The 20,177-nt window shown below is 42.6% G+C and overlaps 1 pseudogene; it reads left to right on the top strand.

Annotated features, from left to right (window-relative positions):
• The first annotated feature begins 4,707 nt into the window (after positions 1-4,707).
• LOC108788270 lies at positions 4,708-17,915 on the top strand (annotated as a pseudogene).
• Positions 17,916-20,177: the final 2,262 nt, after the last annotated feature.

The following is a 20,177-nucleotide window of genomic DNA, read 5'->3' as shown; positions in this document are numbered from 1 at the left end:
GAAAACACTCAGCCCCCCCCCCCCCCCCCCAATAAAAACATGATTTTGATATCTTTTTTTTTTCTTCTATTAAATAAAAAGTATGGGTTTTTTTTACTTTCAGGGCTAGTTCACATCAGCTCCAGGGTATTCCGGCCGATTTAGTGCTGGAACACACTGGATTGCAACCCGGCCAGCTCACTGCGTTCTGGGGTGGGAGGGGGCGTAGCGGTGCATTATAGTTAATGGCACCGCGGTGCGATCGCCTGCACCGGAACGCATGGCAAATCAATGGCTGCGTTCCGTTGCGGTCAGAAAAAATAGTGCATGCAAATGGAGTTCCCTCACTGGACATCCCCCCACCCCCTACAGCGTCTTCCCCATCCCTCTGTCTGAACTGCGGTCTGCAAGTGTCAAAAACACTGCGTGTGGCGGTCCCTCTTCTTTCTCCCTGGGCTCCCCCCAACTGTCTGAAAACCAGGGCCCAGTCGCAAATGCGACCGCTGTGACCCTGGTAATTTTGCCTGCGCTTAGTATGGGGCATTTTCACAAGTACGTGCGAAAAAAAACAGTATTGGCACTGGTGCATCCCAACTTAATAATATAATGTATTGCTGGGACTTGTAGTCCTGCATAGCTGGTGGTATTCTGCATTGCTGTATAATGATTATACAGCAATGCAGAATACCACCAACTATGCAGGACTACAAGTCCCAGCAATTTTTCACCCCACACACAGGTGCATCCCTACTTAATAATATAATGTATTGCTGGACTTGTAGTCCTGCATTGTTGGTGCTATTCTGCATTGCTGTATAATGATTATACAGTAATGCAGAATAGCTCCAACTATGCAGGACTACAAGTCCCAGCAATACATTATAATGTGAATACATATAAAATCAGTTTGTCTTTTGTGTGTTTATTGTAATTTGTGGAAATGATAAAAATTAATAGCTTCTTACTCTGGAGGGGGGGACATGAGGAAGCTTTCGGGCCCTCTGCTTCCTCTCTGGGCCACCCCCAACAGGCGGAACGCCAGGGCCCGGTCGCAATTGCGACGGTTGCGACCCTGGTAGTTCCGCCAGTGATTGTCAACACTTCCTGAGAGGACATAGCATTGATGGGCTCAGTCCCATGCCCCAGTTCTGAAGAACACTTATCCACTAATGTTGACCCACCTATACTCCGTGAAAGCTCCACATTATCCATAAGCAGCAACACCTTTGCAGGGGTGAAGCTCTGCTGACTTCTATCATCCAGTCATGAGCAAGCAAAAATACAGTTTATTTTAATTTTCTGTGCACATAAGTGGGTATGCTTTTCAAAATGAATTTGCACCACATTTACTAAGCTAAGGAAAAATTATCCGGGAAAGTGAACAGCTTATTTGCTATTGCTATTAGCAATTAGAAGTTCTGACTTGACCTGATATTTACTTGTTCTGGATTAGACTAGATAGATAATAGATAGATAGATAGATAGATAGATAGATAGATAGATAGATAGATAGATAGATAGATAGAGTGTAGGAGAATGAGAGGTCACAGCAGTCACAGATAAGTCCCTGCCCCTTCTCCATGAAACTAACAGGCTTAGAGAAAAGCAGACAATATGCTACTGCTGTGTGCTGCCTATCACTTCAAGCCAGCATAAATGTTAATGCAGCCCACGTCAGCTATATGACAGCCAGGTTGGAGTCTAAATGGAGACTGACTATAAGGTGGCAGTGATCCTCAATAAGGTGGGGTAGACCAGTGCGAGTCCACAGGAACTCTTCAATGCATGGATGTGGATGGATGGGATGCCAGTCATCATAAATCCAGAAAAGGCATGGTATTACTTACGCCTCCCACTTCCTTTTTCTGCCTGCCGAAGACAGTATGCAATGTTTATTTCCATTAAAATGGATATAATTCATTCAAAGAGAATGATACTATACAGAGACACACACAATATATTTAAGGTAAAGAGAAAAAAAGAAAGAAAGAAAGAAAGAAAGAAAGAAAGAAAGAAATAGACAGACAGACAGACAGACAGACAGACAGACAGACAGACAGACAGACAGACAGACAGATAGATAGATAGATAGATAGATAGATAGATAGATAGATAGATAGATAGATAGATAGATAGATAGATGTTATAGAAGATGGCTAAACAGACTAATAGAGGAAGAAAGGAAAGGAAGAATTATACAGATTGACACACAGCATGTTTAGGATAAAGAATTACAAAGAAAGAAAGAAAGACAAAGAAAGAAAGAAACAATTAGAAATATATAATTCACATACAATTTTAGAAGAAGACGCCAACTGTTTTCCCTGTTAAACCAGCATCCTCTTGTGCATGTTCTCTGGGTATGTCGCTGAGTTAACTAGTGACAGCTAAACTTGTCAGCCATCAGTAGGTAATTCAGAGGGGCAGACTAATGCCTCAGAATTGTTAAGTTATTTTTACTGAAAGTGTTGGGTTTCTGTGTACAGTTAAGGTAATGAAGTCATTGTTTTATGGGAGTTCAGTTATGCTGAGATAGCAGACTAGCCCCTATATAAGTTGGCCGGTCCCCCCCATAACTAGTAGCCTCTTGGTAAGTTGTGTCATTTGTATGCACTGACAGCATGCTGCTGCACTAGATGGGGATATGGGATGGCTATGCAGCACGTGTGTCTCAATTTATTTAAACATTTTTTTTCTATTTATAGGGGAAAATAAGATTTTGTTTCACCAAGAGCAGCACTAGAAGGTGAGTATCCATCATGTAAGATTCAATTTTATATAGCCAACAAGCAATTAATCTTCTACTCACCATACATGTTGCAAGCTGACTATACAATCTCTTTACAAGGCAGGCCCTTATATTACAGTTGGAGCTGTTGGAGATTGCACAGATTGTTCAAATAGATTGTAACATGTGTGGTGGGCTTTTTTTTAACACACATACAATGGGAAGACAAAAAAAAAAAAACATACAGTCCCTTGCCTACTAACTCATGTTATACACACACTCAATACAAAGACCAAAACACACAATATAAAACATAACAATACCGAACCATTACCATACATTAAATGTTTCTTGTTTTATTTAACAAACCTGATATAGCAGAAGAACTCCGGGAAAATCTCAGCTTACTTTGCAGTCGGGCTACCCCGGCACAGCAAGGGTTAAGGCTCATTTTTTATAGGGGGCTCAAATAAAGCTGTTTTACTCACCTGATCCCGGCTCCTGCAGCGGTTAGCACTCATCTTTTTTCCCCTTTGCATTCTCTCGTCTAATGCAGGTCTGTGGACCTGCATAAGATGTGATGACATTAGCGGTCCTTCGGCTATGGAATGTCCCTCTGCATCCTCACGTATTATGCAGGTCTGTGGACCTGCATAAGACTTGATGACATTAGCTGTCCTTTGGCTATGGATTGTCCCTTTGCATCCTCACGTCTAATGCAGGTCTGTGGACCTGCATAAGACGTGATGACATTAGCGGTCCTTCGGCTATGGAATGTCCCTTTGCATCTTCACGTCTAATGCAGGTCAGTGGACCTGCATAAGATGTGATGACATTAGAGGTCCTTTGGCTATGGAATGTCCCTTTGCATCCTCACGTCTAATGCAGGTCTGTGGACCTGCATAAGACGTGATGACATTAGCGGTCCTTCGGCTATGGAATGTCCCTTTGCATCTTCACGTCTAATGCAGGTCAGTGGACCTGCATAAGATGTGATGACATTAGAGGTCCTTTGGCTATGGAATGTCCCTTTGCATCCTCACGTCTAATGCAGGTCTGTGGACCTGCATAAGACGTGATGACATTAGCGGTCCTTCGGCTATGGAATGTCCCTTTGCATCTTCACGTCTAATGCAGGTCAGTGGACCTGCATAAAACATGATGACATCAGCGGTCCTTAGACTTCCAGAACCAGAGGAGAAGAGGCTGCGGGGACTGGTGTAGCAGCCCAAAAGGAGATGGCGGAACTAAGGATCAGGTAACTAAAACAGCTTTATTTGAGTCCCCTATACAAAATGAGCACTTAGTCCTTGCAGTGTGGGGGTAGCCCCACAGCAAGGGTAAGTTTGTTGCTTTCCCAAAGTTCTTCTTTAATAAGCTAAATAGCTTTTTAAACAAAGGTTAAATCCAGTCCAAACTGATATACCCCTTACAAGTCTCATCTATCTCTTTGGGGGCTCTGTTGGTGATACTTCTGTGTCCGGTCTGCACACCTGATGAGGACAATTTGAAGAGTTCCCACTCTCCTTCCTGAATATGTGGTGCTAGACACAGAAAGGTGGCCAAAACACCCAAGACTTCTAGGTGGATAGAAACTCAGTTGGCATGGAGATCACAGTATAGGGGTATCCAGACAAGGCAGCTACTTTACAACACACAGGGACCATGGGGGACAAATAAAACCACCATTCAGAAGGTAGGACAGTGTCAGCATGAATTCAGAGATTATTTGATGGTCTACAGCTGAGTGATATACAAATAAGTTCCAGTTTTGTTAATAGTTCGGGGACTTGCATTTTTAACATTTAACTCCTGAGCTTAGTTTTATTTTACACATTATTCTACTCTGCCCTAAACACAATACTTCAGCATGTGTCAGCATCTGGGCATTGAAGCATAGGTAGGAATGCTTCTACAGGTGTAGCAAAAAAAAAAGTGGGTCAAACATTACAAGTATGTCACAATTTATCTTGTTTCCTCTTACACAGACTGCATCAACCATGTCTTCGGATGCAGAAATGTCAATTTTTGGGGCTGCTGCTCCCTATTTGCGGAAATCTGAGAAGGTGAGAGTAGAGGCGCAGAACAAACCATTTGATGCCAAGAACAGTTGCTTTGTGGATGATCCAAAAGACCTCTATGTGAAGGGTACAATCACAGCTCGTGATGGTGGCAAAGTCACTGTCAAGACAGATGATGGAAAGGTAACCACTGACATACCAGTGACAAATTAACAATGTAAGAAGTTAACCACTAGACAACTCAATAAAGCATTGTGTTTCTTGCAGGATGTAACTGTCAAAGAAGACCAGGTGTACCCCCAGAACCCTCCCAAATATGATAAGATTGAAGACATGGCCATTATGACCCACCTAAATGAGGCTTCTGTGCTTTTTAACCTCAAAGAGTGTTACGCAGCCTGGATGATCTATGTAAGCTGGATTGATATTTTTCTCATACATCTAAAAACAAAAAGCAAGAATAATCTTGCAAATCCTCTTGTTGACCAACTCTTATCTTGCTACCAGTATTACTAAAGTTCAAAGTTTCTCATAAAAAACAAAAATGCACTTTTTGTGCACCTAAGTTTCAGCACACATGCAAAATGTCTTCTGATGTATAAACTTTTCATATAACTGAAAATTCCAGACCTACTCCGGCCTGTTCTGTGCCACTGTGAACCCCTACAAGTGGCTGCCAGTGTATAACCCCGAAGTTGTTGCCGGCTACAGAGGAAAGAAGCGTCAGGAAGCCCCACCACACATCTTCTCCATTTCTGATAACGCCTATCAGTTCATGTTAACAGGTAATGTGCTTTTCAGAAATAACTTGTATTATTGAGGTATCCACAGAGCAATTTATGCAGAACAATTCAAGTGTGTATTTCATCTTTTTCAGACCGTGATAACCAGTCTATCTTGATTACGTGAGTAAAATTTGAGATTGCTTTCAGCTCTTGTCATTTTTCTGTTAAAGTAAGGTTGTGGCTCTTTACTGACATTTAAAAAAATCTGTAACCAGTGGTGAATCTGGTGCTTGAAAGACTGTGAACACCAAGCGTGTCATTCAATATTTTGCAACAATTGCAGCCATCGGTGATACAGGAAAGAAAAAGGAATCAAGTAACAGCCTGAAGGTGAGGTTGGAGGAGCTTTTATTACTGAATATATAATACTGCTGTTGATAAGGGGGGCTCTGGATTGTACACAAGTTTAACAAACTCTTTTAATTCTAACTTTAACAATTTACAGGGCACACTGGAAGATCAAATCATCCAGGCCAACCCCCTGCTGGAAGCCTTTGGTAATGCTAAAACTGTGAGAAATGACAACTCCTCCCGTTTTGTAAGTAACACCATTATTATGACCACATGAGGATTCTGTATAAGATGACTTGTGTTGACATGATTTCTTCAACACCTTCAGGGTAAATTCATCAGAATACACTTCGGAACCACAGGAAAATTATCTTCCGCAGATATCGAGACCTGTAAGATTTGTCTGATACTTTCATACTTATTACTTTGGATACATAATTTGAATTTGTTCCTTCAGTAAAAGGTGATACTTTTTTACAGACCTGCTGGAGAAGTCCAGAGTCACATTCCAGCTTTCAGCTGAACGAAGCTACCACATCTTCTACCAGATCCTGACCAATAAGAAGCCAGAACTGATTGGTAACTTTAATAATTCCTCTACAAAGAATTAAAAAGTGACCATTTACTTTAAAAAGTACACACATACACAGACACACACACACGCTGTATGTATAGTAAACATTAAGCTAGCCAAGCTATATGTATTTTATCTAGATACATATTTGTAGGAGACTTGTTGTACCGGTGTGCTATTTACTAGACTAGTTACAAATAGTCACTTTGATCAATAATCTTTTTGTCTTTTAGAAACACTTCTGGTGACCACAAATCCATACGACTTCCCCTCCATTAGCCAAGGTGAGATTGCTGTCAAGAGCATCGATGACGAAGAGGAATTGATGGCTACAGATGTATGTAATGTTTCTACAGGTTCTTGTAGTATTTTAAGAAACAACTATGCACAAACATGACACTCATTTTTTTAATTACAGAATGCCATTGACATTCTGGGCTTTACACCAGAAGAAAAAATTGGCATCTACAAGTTGACTGGTGCCGTTATGCACCATGGTGAAGGTAAGTAAAAAGACTTGTCATTAAAATCCTATATGTCCATGTAAGTACTAAGGAGAAAACATAGCAGCCAAAAAACTTTGTGATTGCTCTGGACAAGTTTGCTTACTGAGTTGAAAAATATCCACAAAATCTTCTAGTTGCTGATAAAATGTCCTACTTGATGGGACTGAACTCCGCTGATCTGCTGAAGGCTCACTGCTACCCCAGAGTCAAAGTCGGCAATGAGTTTGTCACAAAGGGACAAACAGTCCAACAGGTAGCATGTCAAAATGTAAAATATTGATTTGTTAGAATATTTTTATGGGGAATAAGCTAATTGACAGTAATTATCTGCAGGTATACAACGCCATTGGTGCCCTCAGCAAGTCTGTGTATGAGAAACTCTTCTTGTGGATGGTCATCCGTATTAACCAGCAGTTGGACACTAAAATGCCAAGACAGCATTTTATTGGGGTACTGGATATCGCTGGATTCGAAATCTTTGATGTAAGCGTAAATATACCTTTTTTAGAGGATATCACTTATGCTATGTATAGCAGAGTTCAGACACTTATTTATACCCATACTTCACTTGCAGTTCAACAGCTTGGAGCAACTGTGCATTAACTTCACCAATGAAAAGCTACAACAGTTCTTTAACCACCACATGTTTGTCCTGGAACAAGAGGAGTACAAGAAAGAAGGAATTGATTGGGAGTTCATTGACTTTGGTATGGATCTGGCTGCCTGCATTGAGCTTATTGAGAAGGTAAGTGGCAACATACGTTATATTTACAGCTCGAAATGATAATCAGATATGAGTTTGCAACCTGTTCTTTTCTCTGCACAGCCAATGGGAATCTTCTCAATCCTAGAAGAGGAGTGCATGTTCCCCAAAGCTACTGACACTTCCTTCAGGAATAAGCTCTACGACCAACATCTGGGCAAGTGCAAGAACTTTGAGAAGCCCAAACCTGGCAAAGGCAAAGCTGAAGCTCACTTCTCTCTGGTGCATTATGCTGGTACTGTGGATTACAACATCAGCGGCTGGCTGGACAAGAACAAGGACCCACTGAATGAGACTGTTGTCGGCCTCTACCAGAAGTCTTCAGTGAAGCTCCTGGCCATGCTTTACTCTTCCTATTCTGCTGCTGAGGGCAAGTCCACCAATGATTAATTTGTTATGTAACCCTTTGCAGTTCCCACACATTTCATAGAATAAATTTAGCCCCTTCATGACCGAGGCCTTTTTTTCATTCAGGGGTGTCCGGCGGGGGGGGGGCGGCCCCTTCTTCGGGACGCAGAAGCGATCTGGCGACAGGTAAGTCGCCAGGATCGCTTCTGTTGTAAAGCCCCCGGGAGTCTGTTTAAACAGCCGCGATGCTGGCGATGTACACTGTACGTCGTCAGTCACGAAGGGGTTAAACTTCACCTTTTCAGGTGGTGACTCTGGTGGAAAGGGTGGAAGGAAAAAAAAGGGTTCCTCCTTCCAGACAGTGTCCGCCTTGTTTAGAGTAAGTAGTTTAGATGGCAAAAATGATACTTTTTTTTTCAACTTTTCTATGCAATGGTAATTATTGTAAATGCAATCTTTTACAGGAAAATCTTAACAAGCTGATGACCAACCTGAGGAGCACTCACCCTCACTTTGTGCGTTGTCTGATCCCCAATGAGACAAAAACTCCGGGTAAATGTTTATTGTAATATAGGGTACAGAACATTGTAAACTTTGATCTATGTTCTAACAATGTATATCATCTTTCTCCAGGTATCATGGAGAATCATCTGATCATTCACCAACTGAGGTGTAACGGTGTGCTTGAGGGTATTAGAATTTGCCGAAAGGGCTTCCCCAGCAGAATCCTCTATGGTGACTTCAAACAACGGTAAGCATTTTGCGCACTTGTCTTCTTTAATTCTAAATTCTAATGCAGGGGTCTCAAAGTACCGGCCCACAAATTGGTACCATGTGGCCCGCAGCTGACTGACAAGTCTGGCACGCAGTCACAGACTACGTACCTGACTTGAGGGAGCAGCTACATGGTCTGCATCTCTGTCAGATGCAAACCGCATACCTGCTCCTGGTGATGTCGACACTCAGTGTGAGTCAGAGTGCCCTCTGACAGGCTTCACTGAGCGCTGGCCGAAAGGATGGATTAGTAAGGTCTGCACACAGACATTAACAGTGGTACCCTATATAGTTACATTTTGTTTTGAAGTATGACATTTTATGAAATTTCCCAATGGGAGAAGAAAATTTGTCCAGTGGCCCCCGGCTAAATTGAGTTTGAGACCCCTGCTTTTATGTCATTTTTACAAAATTCAGCCAAACTTATATTTTAACTCCGCTTGACCAAATGCAGGTACAAAGTCCTGAATGCTAGTGCAATTCCTGAAGGACAATTCATTGACAGCAAGAAAGCTTCTGAAAAACTTCTTGGCTCAATTGATGTGGACCACACCCAGTACAAGTTTGGACACACTAAGGTATGAAACAGCCTTTTTCTAAGTGGTGAAGGAATGAATCTAGGCTTTTAAAGGTGGTATGAATGGTATATATTTTTTCACAGGTGTTCTTCAAAGCTGGTCTCCTGGGTACTCTGGAAGAAATGAGAGACGAAAGGTTGTCCCAACTCATCACTCGCACTCAGGCTCTTTGTAGAGGCTTCTTGATGAGAGTAGAATTTAAGAAGATGATGGGTAGAAGGTATTTATGACACTGTATGGTGTTATACCTGGCCTCTGATCCAGGAATTAAACCACCCCTTTACATTAAATTTGCATAAATATACATATAGCAAGATAGTTAAGAGGAAAATTGTTCTAGAATTCTAACTTCAATATATTAATTTGTATGTATGCACCACTGTATACATGTAGATTGCATAGCCAAATACAGACAAGCAGTTTAGTATTACTATTCGAATTGACTATTATATGAGCCAGAAGCAGGCTGTCTGGCCTATCCGCATAGGTCCATCATTTTTATGCATTCTTTTTAATAGGGAGGCAATCTATACCATCCATTACAATGTCAGATCATTCATGAATGTCAAGCACTGGCCATGGATGAAGCTGTACTTCAAGATTAAGCCTCTCCTAAAAAGTGCTGAGACAGAAAAGGAGATGGCTAACATGAAGGAAGAGTTTCAGAAGACCAAGGAAGCATTGGCTAAATCAGAAGCAAAAAGAAAAGAACTAGAAGAGAAGTTGGTTACCCTTCTGTGGGTGAAGAATGACCTCCAGCTTCAAGTGCAGTCGGTAAGATGCTTGAAAAAAGGACATACACAGAACTGTTACATTAGGTTATATTAAAATTAAAAATTACTGTACATTCTTTGCATGTAGGAAGTCGAGAGCTTAACTGATGCAGAGGAGAGATGTGAAGGCCTCATTAAGAACAAGATTCAACTGGAAGCCAAAATCAAAGAGATCACAGAAAGGCTTGAAGATGAGGAGGAAAGCAATGCAGAGCTCACAGCCAAAAAGAGGAAATTGGAAGATGAATGCTCTGAACTGAAGAAGGATATTGATGACTTAGAGCTAACATTGGCCAAAGTTGAGAAAGAGAAACATGCAACAGAAAACAAGGTTGGAAACATTATAATACTTTTTAATGTCAGGTTTCTAATTTGCGCAACAGAGGTTATTTATCAAGTTTTCCATGTTCTTAGGTAAAAAACCTTACCGAAGAATTGGCAACTCTGGATGAGAACATCTCTAAGCTCACAAAGGAGAAAAAGGCTCTTCAAGAAGCTCATCAACAAACTCTTGACGATCTACAAGCAGAGGAGGATAAAGTCAGCTCTCTTACAAAAGCCAAAACCAAACTTGAACAACAAGTAGATGATGTGAGAACTCGCGAGCAGAAAAAAATTGCCGTCTGGAGACGGCAACCCGCAGATGCTGCAGTGCCGTCCGTCCGTTTTTCTACTACGGGCGGACGGCAAGAGGTTAATTTGTGGTAATGTTTTTCTGGATAATTAGCCTGTGTATATAGTAATTAAACTGTAAATATTTCCTTACCCAATCAGCTGGAAGGTTCTTTGGAGCAAGAAAACAAACTCCGTCTTGACTTTGAGAGAGCCAAGAGGAAGCTTGAAGGTGATCTGCAACTATCTCAGTTATGGATTTGGAAAATGAAAAACAACAAGCTAATGAAAAACTCAAGAAGTAAGATTTTAAAAAGAAAGGATGAAAATTGGCAGTATCTGTAAAGCTTACCACAGCACAGAGGGTCTTGGACTATAGCTGCTGTGTGCAGCTTCAGCTATAGCAGTTCCCATTCCCCTAATGCAAGCAGGTCTACCGGTATTTGGTTTCCCCCAGGATTTAACACACAATGCTATAGTCCCTGGCTAAGCGGGGCAAGAAGAAAATACAGGGGTACCTCTGAACTTAAAGAGGAACTTTTCCCATATCTTCAAAATAACAACAAAGGCACCTTTAGAAATGTTTAGTAATAACAATCTGCAAACAGATACTTCTAGATAATTGCAGGCTTTTTATGCTTTGCATACCTCATTTTTCTTTTCCTCCCCATTCTTCAAACAGTGGCCATTTTTACTAAGGGCAGATGAGTCCATCTCCCTTTACTTTCTGGAACTCTGGCACATGTGACTAGGACATGTGACCATGCACATCATCTAAGGACAGGAAAATGCCTTTCCCTGAGATCACAGATGAGATTTCCCAGCAATGCACTGCTGATGTAACCTTCCCAGGATGCAACGCTTGGGCATGATTACATAATTTGTGCCAAAGGGACCAGGAAGTGGAAGGGGGAAAAAATAAATTTTAAGTAAAATAAAAATATGTTTGTCTAACTAATGAATGTAAGATGATGTCATATCAGAATGCAGAGATGCATTAAAGGAAGTAAGGCATGCAATGGAATTTCAACAGCAGAGTAGCTAGCAGCGAGAAGGCAGAGTTTAAGGCAGGCAGCAGACTTTGGCATAAACCAGTGAGAGCAGATGTGGTGTCACTGCCAGAGCACTTCCCCGCAACTGATGCTTCTGGCCGGTGAGAAGACTGCTGCTGAACTGCAGGCTAAGGGGAGTCAGAGACAGTTAAAAGAAAAGCTTCTGGTAGTATTTTAAAAATAACTTGTTAACAACAACCTATTTTGCCAACATAGGAAGGAGTTTGAAATAAGCCAACTGCAAGGAAGGATTGAAGATGAGCAGGCCCTGGGATCTCAGCTGCAGAAGAAAATTAAGGAGCTGCAGGTAAGATTATGGAGGTAGAATGCAACCGTATTGTTTCTGATAATCATTCAGTATATAATAACGGAATGACCCTTTTTTTAGGCCCGTATTGAAGAAGTTGAGGAAGAGATAGAAGCTGAGCGTGCAGCTCGTGCCAAGGTTGAGAAACAGAGGTCTGACTTGTCCAGAGAACTTGAGGACATTAGTGAGAGGCTTGAAGAAGCCGGTGGTGCCACCTCAGTTCAGATTGAGATGAACAAGAAACGTGAGGCTGAGTTTCAGAAACTGAGACGGGACCTGGAAGAGTCCACCCTTCAGCATGAAGCCACCTCTGCCGCCCTGCGCAAGAAGCATGCTGACAGTGTGGCTGAACTTGGAGAACAGATCGCCAATCTCCAGAGAGTTAAGCAGAAGCTGGAGAAGGAGAAGAGTGAGCTCAAAATGGAAATTGATGACCTTGCCAGTAACTTAGAGAATGTCTCCAAAGCAAAAGTAAGGAAAACCTCAGTGGCTAATGGAATATATTTTACCTTTTTAAGATTCTTAAAATTGGTATCATTGTATTTGTTCTTTCAGGCTAACCTTGAAAAAGTGAATCGGGTTCTTCAGTCTAAAGATGATGAGCACATACGTGTTATTAACGACCTCACAACTCAAAAAGTTCGCTTCCAGACTGAGAGTGGTAAACTTCTTAATCGGTGTTAATGAATGCTAAAAACTTTCAGTACATTATATACAAAAAGTATAGTCATATATGGCACAATGTATGTCTAAATCTACTTTTGGTTTGGTAGTTTTGCCGTCCGTCCGTTTTTTTACTACGGGCGGACGGCAAGAGGTTAATGTAAGTAATTGCATATTATCACATATTAGCTGAATTTTCCTGGCAATTAGAGGAGAAAGAATCTCTGATTTCTCAGCTGACCAGAGCAAAACAAGGCTTCACCCAACAGGTTGAAGAACTTAAGAGGCAGCTTGAGGAGGAAATCAAGGTACATGAGATATATAAAAAGCCACATTCTACTTTAACTTAACTATAGCTTACAAGTTGTTATACACGGAAACACTACTGGTTGTACACAAGTCTTCTTGCTGACTATCATTTACAGGCTAAGAATGCCCTTGCTCATGGCCTGCAATCAGCCCGCCATGATTGTGACTTGCTCCGTGAGCAGTTTGAAGAGGAACAGGAGGCAAAAGCTGAGCTTCATAGGTCTCTGTCCAAGGCAAATGGTGAGGTTTCCCAATGGAGAACCAAATATGAGACTGATGCCATCCAGCGCACAGAGGAATTGGAAGAGGCCAAGTATGTGCAAGAAAAAGTTGATCTACACACTTCCGTGGCAAGATATCAATGTTTAACACAATTTTGAACTTTTATTGTATAGGAAGAAGCTTGCCCAACGTCTCCAGGAAGCTGAGGAACAAGTTGAGGCTGTGAACTCCAAATGTGCTTCTCTAGAAAAGACCAAACACAGGCTGCAATGTGAAGTTGAGGACCTGATGGTTGATGTAGAGAGAGCAAACAGTGCAGCTTCTGCTCTGGATAAGAAGCAGCGGAACTTTGACATGGTAATGTCAAAATATATATACATTAAGCAAACACTGATTTTATGCTAGTATTACAATGAAACCATTGATTGTGTCATCACCAATAGTTTTGAAATAATAATTTTACTGCTCTTTGTCAGGTCCTTGTTGAATGGAAACAAAAATATGAAGAGGGCCAGGCTGAGCTGGAGGCAGCTCAGAAGGAAGCCAGGGGACTAAGCACAGAGATCTTTAAAATGAAAAACGCTTATGAGGAAGCTCTAGAACAAGTGGAAACCCTGAAACGTGAAAACAAGAACTAAGGATTAAAGATCCAGACATCCCAACTCTCCCGGATGCTCCGGGAGTCTCCCGCTATTAAATAGCGGAACCCGGCCGCCCGGGAGGGAAACACTTCCTCCCGGAAAGGTTTATCTGCTCGATCGAGCAGATAAACCTTTCCCTGCGATCGTTTTTTTTTCTTCTGACATCGGGAGCCGCAGCCTGACCGTCAGTCCGAAAAGAAAAAAAAAGGCATGGAATGCATAGCTGGATTCCTATTGGCTATTGTACTTTGCAATAGCCAATAGCAAACTAGCTAATGCACCCGCCCACTGTTGCTGTCAATCAGCAGAGGGGGACCTGAATTTTTCTATTGGGTCCTCTTCTGGTGATTGAAAGCAGCAGAATGGCGGGTGCAATAGCTAGTTTACTATTGGCTATTGCAAAGTGCAATAGCTAATAGGAATCCAGCTATGCATTCTTATGCCTTTTTTTTTTATTCTTACGACTGCAACTGGCAGAATACTAAAAAACAAAATCAGAAAAAAAACCTGCAGATAGCAAAGAAGCTATTGCTTCCTGTGCTATCTGCCATCATTTCAGGGGGGTGCTCTCCCAGCCCCCCCTAATCCCCCCTCCGCGGATTCACCTCCCTGAAATGAGAGGGACACCTCCCTGAAATTGCTTCCTTCAGGTTGGCATTCCTGAAGATCCCACATATAAATTATCCCCACCCAGTGCAATACCATCATGCTGAATACTGATACTGTTCATTTGATTGCAGAGGAGATTTCAGACCTCACTGAACAGATTGGAGAATCAGCTAAATCAATCAATGAGCTTGAGAAGGCTAGAAAGCAAGTGGAGCAGGAAAAGAGTGACCTACAATCTGCTTTGGAAGAAGCTGAGGTAATACAGCATTTTAAATATTGGAAATGTTACAGACTTTTAGCAGAAATGTGAAAAGCTTATATTTTTGGTTGCTAAGGGATCTCTGGAGCATGAAGAAGCCAAGATCATCCGTATTCAGCTTGAGTTGAATCAGGTGAAATCTGAGGTGGACAGGAAGATTGCAGAGAAAGAGGAGGAGATTGAACAACTGAAGAAAAACAGTCAGAGAGTTATCGACACCATGCAGAGCACACTGGACTCTGAAATCAGAAGTAGGAATGATGCTCTGAGATTGAAGAAGAAGATGGAAGGTGACCTGAATGAGATAGAAATCCAGCTGAGTCATGCCAACTGTCAAGCTGCTGAGGCACAGAAACAGCTCAGGAACGTGCAAGTTCAACTAAAGGTTAAACTAAAGGCGTAGCAATGCACCCAAAAACAATACACCCACACTTAGTCAAAAATAATAAAATAACCGGGAATAAGATCCCTGCGTGGTTAACCCAGTGGGGAAAACCCGCTGAGTACAGGTGGGGTTTTTATCCCCATACTCAAAGAATTCTTGTTTACGTTTATATAAGTCAGTTTTCGTGAGATCTGCGAGATGCAACTTAAGTGTGCGTCTGGCTGCCATGAGAGCATCAAAATTGTCAGGAGTGAGATCAGGAAAAATGAGAAAAGAACGCTCAGGCCGCATCCAGCCAGGCGGCAGGCGCCGCAGGAGTGTCAAAAAAGCGGGTAGTGTCCCCATCGCTCACCCGCAGCCGACTAGGATATAGAAGGCCATATTGGAGGCCCTTCTCACGCAGCATCCTACGGATCTCGGTGAAGGATCTGCGTCGCTGCTGTATTTCCGCAGAGTAGTCAGGGAATATAGAGATGCGAGCGTTTTCAAATTGAAGTGTAGGGCGACTCCGCGCCGCAGCCAGGACCCGGTCTCTATCCCTGTAGTTCAGCAGGCGGATGAGGAACGGACGAGCCGGTGCCCCTGGTTTTGGTGGGACCGGCGGAACGCGGTGCGCTCTCTCCACTACGAATGTGGGCGGCAGATCCTGGAAATCCAGCAGCTTGGCCAAAAAATTTTCTGCAAATTCTGCCGGTTGTTTTCCCTCAGCTCGTTCAGGGAGGCCCAGTACGCGGACGTTGTTGCGGCGCAGGCGGTTCTCGGTATCCACCGCCTTCTCCTGTAGGCCCCTGAGTTGTCGCTGCAGCAGCTTGACCTCCGCAGAATCCACTCGCACTGTCTCTTCCACCTGAGAGATCCGGGCCTCAGCTGCCCCCATGCGAGTGCGGAATTTATCCATGTCATGGCGCAGGAAGCCTACCTCGGCCGAGAGCGAGTCAATCTTGGTTGTGAGGGCCTCCTTGCATGATGTGATGGCCACCAGGATATCCGAGCTAGAGGGAGAGGAGGTCAATTCAGCTGCGCCGCTCGTCTGTGTTCCCACTGACATCTTGCTGCATTTAGCCAGTACAGCCAAGATGGCCGCCTCTGAGACACCACGAGGCCTCCCAGACGAACGGGTCGACCTGCTCTTGTTGCGTTTCATGTATGTCCCCACCGAGGAGGAAATCAGGTAGAGGATGCAGTCGGCAACACCTGACCTCAGGTAAGTGAAGGAAATCAGCACCAGGATAGGTTCAGGATGTTATATTGATCGGAGCACTCCGTTTGCACGTCTGCACGGGATCACATGCCGGCCACGCCCCCCTGTGTATCTTTAGCAGGCTCAAGGGGCAGCTGCTTTGGGCCTCACAGCAATGACTGGGCCCGGGGCAACTGCCCCTTTTGCCCTGCATTAAAGACAGCCCTGGTGTTTACTAATAAAATGTTTATCTCTATAGCAATGGTTTTAATGACATCTATCACTTTAGTGGTATCATCCATATGTCTGTCTTAAAGGATGCACAGCTTCATCTTGATGATGCCTTAAGGAGTCAGGAAGACCTGAAAGAACAGGTGGCTGTGGTAGAGCGCAGGAATAACCTGCAGCAGGCTGAGATTGAGGAGATACGGGCTGCACTGGAACAGACAGAGAGATCTCGCAAGGTGGCTGAGCAGGAACTCCTGGATACAAGTGAACGTGTTCAGCTTCTGCACTCCCAGGTAACGTCATATTTTTGGGAAATGTTACAATTAAAGTATGGAATATTCCGGAAATACAAAGCGCTGTAATGTGCTGCATTATTTGTAGAATACAAGCCTCATCAACACTAAGAAGAAGTTAGAGAATGACAACAGCCAAGTTCAGACTGAAGTTGAGGAAGCTGTCCAAGAGGCCAGAAATGCGGAAGAAAAAGCCAAGAAGGCCATCAATGATGTGTGTATTAAACTTTCTCTGTATACAAATATGAACAACAATCCAGTTAAGCTAAGAAATCTGATTTTGTTGATTCATCTTCTGCCCAAAGGCCGCACTGATGGCAGAGGAGCTGAAAAAGGAGCAGGACACCAGTGCCCACTTGGAGAGAATGAAGAAGAACCTTGAACAGACAGTGAAGGACCTACAACATCATTTGGATGAGGCAGAACAGTTGGCACTGAAGGGTGGCAAGAAACAGATCTTTGATTTCGAAGTAGGTGTTTCAAGAACAACAACTAATAACATAGAAATTATAACTTCAGGTGCGTGAGTTGGAAAATGAGTTGTAAAATCAACAGAAGCGCAGAACAGAGGCAATTAAAGGGGTACGCAAATATGAAAGGAGAGTGAAGGAATTGACCTATCAGGTGAAGTAGTTTTCCAATTGTTTTATTTTTCTGGAAACAATAATTTTTACTGAAATATTATCAAAATTGATTCTTTAATTGTAGACTGAGGAGGACAGGAAGAATGTCCTGAGGATCTGGTAGACAAGCTACAACTGAAAGTGAAAGCCTACAAGAGGCAGGCTGAGGAATCTGTAAGTTGGAGATAAAATCTCACTGATTTTCAATGTATATCAAAGACGGTCTCATACATGGAACTCTTGACTATTGGTCTATTTTCTTCTCTAGGAGGAACAGGCCAATGTCCACTTGTCCCGCTTCAGAAAGTTCCATCATGAATTGGAAGAATCTGAGGAGAGAGCAGACATTGCAGAATCCCAGGTCAACAAACTCAGAGCAAAGAGCCGTGACATTGGTGGAAAGGTAAAGTAAAGTATTACTAGGTATTTACTGTGGCAGTTTGAGAAAAGTAATATATTCTATCACATAGAGAGAGAAAGAGAGAGTGATGGACTTTCCATAATCATATTCTAAAACGTATATTTCTTCAAAGAGAGGAGATGGTGAAAAATGAAGAATCTCTCTACACTCTCTCTAAAAGTGCAGAATGTGAATTTCTTTCTTCTCTTGAATGTCAGTCTTCTGTACACATGTATAAATAAATTATTTTCAGCTTGTAACACTGGTATTTGTGATTTTTTTTCTGGTGTAATAGATTATTGTGTTTTGCAAGATAAAAGCTTACAATCCAAGATTTACTTGGGATTGCTTCCTTACAGAAAATTGTCATTGGTGGTTTATGTGGTCAGAAATACATTTCATGACAGATTTGGGCAAAGCAATATTCAACAAGGTTCTAGTTAAAAGTAATCTGTAACTATTAGGTAGAGGAAGTAACCGCGGCATAGATAAACTCTTCTGACTCCTTCTAATCATTTTCAGTGACACTTATGATGCATACAAGTGCTTCACACACAGTAAAACAAATATTTCAGCTAGTAAACTTATGAAGATGTTTTAAATGGTGCAATGTAGGGGAAAGAGATACGCTTGTTTCACTTTTTGAAGTCAATGAGGGGAATTTATCAAAACTGGATCAGACAGTATCTGCGTCAGCTGTGCATGGCAACCAATCAGCTTCTATTTCCAGTCTGTTCAGTTAAGATTTGAAAATGAAAGATAGAAGGTGATTGGTTGCCATGCACAGGCTGCTCCAGACTTGGTCTGCTCCAGTTTTGATAAATTCCCCTCAATGTATGTACAGGCCCCTCAACCAAGGCATACTGTGTGAACGTGACCGTCCTATACACATCTACTATACATTTACAAAAAGCTTGATGTACTGCTGCCAAAAATTCCTGTTTTGCCCTGCTGCTTTTACTTGCTTTCCTTCCATACCCTCCAATACCATCCCATTCTTCTAGTGGAACCCACCAAAATGTGCTGTGTAAGCTCCCTGTCAGCTGTTGACTGGAACTTACATAGTGCCTTCCCTCCCAACAATGTATTTAGACAATGGACACCCCCTTGCCACGCCCCAGTCAAAGCTGTCCCTACCTTATTCACCGCTACCTTAATCACTGAGGCAGTCAGGAGAAGGGGGGAGCAGTGGGTTTAAGTGGTCAGGGCCGGAGGCAGTGGGCAACCGAGGTGTCAGCTGGGCGGGATGTGGTGAGCAGCCAAGCTGTCAGCTTGGGGGTGTTGGTGCTGTTAGTCACTCATGCTGCCACCCCCCACACCTGCTGCCCCCCCAATGAGATGCCACCTGATGCTACCAACTCAGGCTGCCTCATTATGGGGATGCCCCTGCCCCCAGTTATGAGGACCATTAAGAATTAATATACAAAAAGGATTGGTTAAACCCAGAATTGTTTTTTTCACCATCTCTTGGCCTTTATATATCTAAAATAGAAAACAGGATAATTAAGAGTTAGAATGAAGGTTTTAGTGCAGAATAACACTTTTGGTTGGTAAATAGAACATTTTCATATATATACTCTATGTACATCAGACCAAAAACAGGGACAAATGAGGAGGAAAGAGGGACAGTCCCTCTAAATCTGGGACAGTTGGGAGGTATGCAGTGCTACAGGCCCTATCAGTAGATTCAAATGCAGGGCTTATTTAAAATGACTACTCGAGCACTGAAAACTGTACTTTTTGGAAACAAGGTATAGAATCGTGTGTTTCCCCATATACAAAAATACTGGCCCACTTACTGGAGATCCAGCAAGAGATGTGGAGGAAGATGGGGTGGACCTGAACCCACAACCTGATACTATGCCCTGAATGGTACCTATAAGCAATGGAAATAACCAGGGACACTGATCTCCAGACAGCAAACTCTCCCGGGCGCTCTGGGAGTCTCCTGCTCCCGGCCGCCCAGGAGAGAAACACTGCTTTTTCTTTTACATTCTTAATTCTGACACGGAGGTGTGTCAGAATAGAAAAAAAATAAAATAATTTTTTGCCCATTGGAATGCATTGCTAGATTCCTATTGGCTATTTCAATTTGCAATAATAGTAGCCCTCTGCTGAATAGTAGCCCTCTGCTGATGGACCTGATGGAGAACTGCAGCAGAGGGCGGGTGCAATGCTAGTTTACTATTGGCTATTGCAAATTGAAATAGCCAATAGGAATCTAGCAATGCATTCCAATGGGCAAAAAATTATTTTATTTTTTTTCTATTCTGA

The sequence above is a fragment of the Nanorana parkeri genome, unplaced genomic scaffold, assembly GCF_000935625.1.
Source record: "Nanorana parkeri isolate BGI_ZX_2015 unplaced genomic scaffold, ASM93562v1 scaffold315, whole genome shotgun sequence".
In the NCBI taxonomy this organism is placed as follows: Eukaryota; Metazoa; Chordata; class Amphibia; order Anura; family Dicroglossidae; genus Nanorana; species Nanorana parkeri.
The sequence above is the reverse complement of the archived record's forward strand: the minus strand, read 5'-3'. Positions and strand labels throughout refer to the sequence as shown.